Raw genomic sequence first — 5,000 nt, 5'->3', positions numbered from 1 at the left:
CGCTTTCCTTCCCGGCCACCAGGTCAACCCGCTGAATGTATGGGCTTGACCTGGTGGCCGCTTTCCTTCCCGGCCACCAGGTCAACCCGCTGAATGTATGGGGTTGACCTGCTGGCCGCTTTTCTTCCCGGCCACCAGGTCAACCCGCTGAATGTATGGGGTTGACCTGCTGGCCGCTTTCCTTCCCGGCCACCAGGTCAACCCGCTGAATGTATGGGGTTGACCTGCTGGCCGCTTTCCTTCCCGGCCACCAGGTCAACCCGCTGAATGTATGGGGTTGACCTGCTGGCCGCTTTCCTTCCCGGCCACCAGGTCAACCCGCTGAAAGTATGGGGTTGACCTGGTGGCCGCTTTCCTTCCCGGCCACCAGGTCAACCCGCTGCCGGCATGGGGTTGACCTGCTGGCCGCAGAGGGGCAGGCTCCGGGTTGACCTGGTGGCCGGAGGAGAATTAAGCCCGGAGCCCGGGGCAGGGCGACCCCGGACGGACGGGGGTCCGCCTGGCCCCTGCCCGCGGGGGCAGGCTCCGGGTTGACCTGGTGGCCGGACGGGAATTAAGCCCGGAGCCCGGGGCAGGGCGACCCCGGACGGACGGGGGTATGCCGGCCCCTGCCCGCGGGGGCAGGCTCCGGGTTGACCTGGTGGCCGGAGGAGAATTAAGCCCGGAGCCCGGGGCAGGGCGACCCCGGACGGACGGGGATCCGCCTGGCCCCTGCCCGCGGGGGCAGGCTCCGGGTTGACCTGGTGGCCGCTCGGGACTTAAGCCCGGAGCCCGGGGCAGGGCGGCCCCGGACGGACGGGGCTCCGCCTGGCCCCTGCCCGCGGGGGCAGGCTCCGGGTTGACCTGGTGGCCGGAGGAGAATTAAGCCCGGAGCCCGGGGCAGGGCGACCCCGGACGGACGGGGCTCCGCCGGCCCCTGCCCGCGGGGGCAGGCTCCGGGTTGACCTGGTGGCCGGACGGGAATTAAGCCCGGAGCCCGGGGCAGGGCGACCCCGGACGGACGGGGCTCCGCCGGCCCCTGCCCGCGGGGGCAGGCTCCGGGTTGACCTGGTGGCCGGAGGAGAATTAAGCCCGGAGCCCGGGGCAGGGCGACCCCGGACGGACGGGGGTCCGCCTGGCCCCTGCCCGCGGGGGCAGGCTCCGGGTTGACCTGGTGGCCGGACGGGAATTAAGCCCGGAGCCCGGGGCAGGGCGACCCCGGACGGACGGGGGTATGCCGGCCCCTGCCCGCGGGGGCAGGCTCCGGGTTGACCTGGTGGCCGGAGGAGAATTAAGCCCGGAGCCCGGGGCAGGGCGACCCCGGACGGACGGGGGTCCGCCTGGCCCCTGCCCGCGGGGGCAGGCTCCGGGTTGACCTGGTGGCCGGACGGGAATTAAGCCCGGAGCCCGGGGCAGGGCGACCCCGGACGGACGGGGGTATGCCGGCCCCTGCCCGCGGGGGCAGGCTCCGGGTTGACCTGGTGGCCGGAGGAGAATTAAGCCCGGAGCCCGGGGCAGGGCGACCCCGGACGGACGGGGGTCCGCCTGGCCCCTGCCCGCGGGGGCAGGCTCCGGGTTGACCTGGTGGCCGGAGGAGAATTAAGCCCGGAGCCCGGGGCAGGGCGACCCCGGACAGACGGGGGTCCGCCTGGCCCCTGCCCGCGGGGGCAGGCTCCGGGTTGACCTGGTGGCCGGACGGGAATTAAGCCCGGAGCCCGGGGCAGGGCGACCCCGGACGGACGGGGCTCCGCCGGCCCCTGCCCGCGGGGGCAGGCTCCGGGTTGACCTGGTGGCCGCTCGGGACTTAAGCCCGGAGCCCGGGGCAGGGCGACCCCGGACGGACGGGGGTATGCCGGCCCCTGCCCGCGGGGGCAGGCTCCGGGTTGACCTGGTGGCCGGTTTGCTTTCGGGCCACCAGGTCAACCCGCTGCCTGTATGGGGTTGACCTGGTGGCCGCTTTCCTTCCCGGCCACCAGGTCAACCCGCTGAATGTATGGGGTTGACCTGCTGGCCGCTTTCCTTCCCGGCCACCAGGTCAACCCGCTGAATGTATGGGGTTGACCTGCTGGCCGCTTTTCTTCCCGGCCACCAGGTCAACCCGCTGAATGTATGGGGTTGACCTGCTGGCCGCTTTCCTTCCCGGCCACCAGGTCAACCCGCTGAATGTATGGGGTTGACCTGCTGGCCGCTTTCCTTCCCGGCCACCAGGTCAACCCGCTGAATGTATGGGGTTGACCTGCTGGCCGCTTTTCTTCCCGGCCACCAGGTCAACCCGCTGAATGTATGGGGTTGACCTGCTGGCCGCTTTCCTTCCCGGCCACCAGGTCAACCCGCTGAATGTATGGGGTTGACCTGCTGGCCGCTTTCCTTCCCGGCCACCAGGTCAACCCGCTGAATGTATGGGGTTGACCTGCTGGCCGCTTTCCTTCCCGGCCACCAGGTCAACCCGCTGAATGTATGGGGTTGACCTGCTGGCCGCTTTCCTTCCCGGCCACCAGGTCAACCCGCTGAAAGTATGGGGTTGACCTGGTGGCCGCTTTCCTTCCCGGCCACCAGGTCAACCCGCTGAAAGTATGGGGTTGACCTGGTGGCCGCTTTCCTTCCCGGCCACCAGGTCAACCCGCTGCCGGCATGGGGTTGACCTGCTGGCCGCAGAGGGGCAGGCTCCGGGTTGACCTGGTGGCCGGACGGGGATTAAGCCCCGGCTCGGAGCAGGGCAAGCCCGGGCGGAGGGGGGTCCGCTTGGCCCCTGCCCGCGGGGGCAGGCTCCGGGTTGACCTGGTGGCCGGTTTGCTTTCGGGCCACCAGGTCAACCCGCTGCCTGTATGGGGTTGACCTGGTGGCCGCTTTCCTTCCCGGCCACCAGGTCAACCCGCTGAATGTATGGGGTTGACCTGCTGGCCGCTTTCCTTCCCGGCCACCAGGTCAACCCGCTGAATGTATGGGGTTGACCTGCTGGCCGCTTTCCTTCCCGGCCACCAGGTCAACCCGCTGAATGTATGGGGTTGACCTGCTGGCCGCTTTCCTTCCCGGCCACCAGGTCAACCCGCTGAATGTATGGGGTTGACCTGCTGGCCGCTTTCCTTCCCGGCCACCAGGTCAACCCGCTGAAAGTATGGGGTTGACCTGCTGGCCGCTTTCCTTCCCGTCCACCAGGTCAACCCGCTGAATGTATGGGGTTGACCTGCTGGCCGCTCTGCTTCCCGGCCACCAGGTCAACCCCCTGCCGGTATGGGGTTGACCTGCTGGCCGCAGAGGGGCAGGCTCCGGGTTGACCTGGTGGCCGGCAGGGACTTCAGCCCCAGGGCCCCTGGCAGGGCGACCCTGCCCTTGTTCCCCAGAAAAGGAGAGAGCTGGCTCGCAGCGGGAAAAGCTGCCTACGGCACCTGGGATTCCCAGGCGGTCACCCATCCAAGTACTAGCCAGGCCCGGGACGGTTTACCTTCCGAGATCGGACGGGATCGGGGGCCTTCCGTCCGGTATGGCCGTAGGCACTCGGCTCCGGTCCGCCTCGTCCCCTTTCCCTTACTGACTCCCCTGCCTCGGGTGGGCCCGATCCTTTTTTCCGTTTTTTTTTTTCGCTCCGGAGGCTTCATGAGCCCCCCCCCAACACCCCTTTGGGGGTCGGTGAAAATTTTTTTTTCAGACTTCCAGGGGCCCGATCCTGGCCGCGGGCACCCGGCTCCGGGCCGCCTCGTCCCCTTTCCCTTACTGACTCCGCTGCCTCGGGTGGGCCCGATCCTTTTTTCCGGTTTTTTTTTTCCGCTCCGGAGGCTTCGTGAGCCCCCCCCAACACCACTTTGGGGGTCGGTGAAAAAATTTTTTTCAGACTTCCAGGGGCCCGATCCTGGCCGCGGGCACCCGGCTCCGGGCACCCGGCTCCGGGCCGCCTCGTCCCCTTTCCCTTACTGACTCCCCTGCCTCGGGTGGGCCCGATCCTTTTTTCCGTTTTTTTTTTTTTTCGCTCCGGAGGCTTTATGAGCCCCCCCCAATACCACTTTGGGGGTCGGTGAAAAAAATTTTTCAGACTTCCAGGGGCCCGATCCTGGCCGCCGGCACCCGGCTCCGGGCACCCGGCTCCGGGCCGCCTCGTCCCCTTTCCCTTACTGACTCCCCTGCCTCGGGTGGGCCCGATCCTTTTTTCCGTTTTTTTTTTTTTCGCTCCGGAGGCTTTATGAGGCCCCCCCTAACCGTTTTTGGGGTCGGTGAAAATTTTTAGTCAGACTTCCAGGGGCCCGATCCTGGCCGCGGCTTCGCAGGCTGGCCTGGGGGGGGGGGCATCTCTAGCTCCGGCCGCGGACGGCGAGACGCTCGGCCACCAGGTCAGCCCGGAGGAAAAGGCTGAAAAAAATGTCTAAGTCCCCCCGGGACACCAGGTCAACCCGGAGGAAAAGGCTGAAAAAAATGTCTAAGTCCCCCCGGGACACCAGGTCAACCCGGAGGAAAAGGCTGAAAAAAAGTCTAAGTCCCCCCGGGACACCAGGTCAACCCGGAGGAAAAGGCTGAAAAAAATGTCTAAGTCCCCCCGGGACACCAGGTCAACCCGGAGGAAAAGGCTGAAAAAAAGTCTAAGTCCCCCCGGGACACCAGGTCAACCCGGAGGAAAAGGCTGAAAAAAAGTCTAAGTCCCCCCGGGACACCAGGTCAACCCGGAGGAAAAGGCTGAAAAAAAGTCTAAGTCCCCCCGGGACACCAGGTCAACCCGGAGGAAAAGGCTGAAAAAAAGTCTAAGTCCCCCCGGGACACCAGGTCAACCCGGAGGAAAAGGCTGAAAAAAATGTCTAAGTCCCCCCGGGACACCAGGTCAACCCGGAGGAAAAGGCTGAAAAAAAGTCTAAGTCCCCCCGGGACACCAGGTCAACCCGGAGGAAAAGGCTGAAAAAAAGTCTAAGTCCCCCCGGGACACCAGGTCAACCCGGAGGAAAAGGCTGAAAAAATGTCTAAGTCCCCCCGGGACACCAGGTCAACCCGGAGGAAAAGGCTGAAAAAAATGTCTAAGTCCCCCCGGGACACCAGGTCAA

At 66.5% G+C, this 5,000-nt stretch overlaps 1 non-coding gene across 1 annotated transcript; it reads right to left on the bottom strand.

Moving 5' to 3' along the window:
- Positions 1-3,353: 3,353 nt before the first annotated feature.
- On the bottom strand, positions 3,354-3,472 carry LOC141979806 (5S ribosomal RNA). Its single transcript, XR_012637197.1, has one exon. It is a non-coding gene; the product is annotated as a 5S ribosomal RNA (ribosomal RNA).
- Positions 3,473-5,000: the final 1,528 nt, after the last annotated feature.

Source organism: Natator depressus, chromosome 28, assembly GCF_965152275.1.
Source record: "Natator depressus isolate rNatDep1 chromosome 28, rNatDep2.hap1, whole genome shotgun sequence".
NCBI classification, from domain to species: domain Eukaryota; kingdom Metazoa; phylum Chordata; order Testudines; family Cheloniidae; genus Natator; species Natator depressus.
The sequence above is the reverse complement of the archived record's forward strand: the minus strand, read 5'-3'. Positions and strand labels throughout refer to the sequence as shown.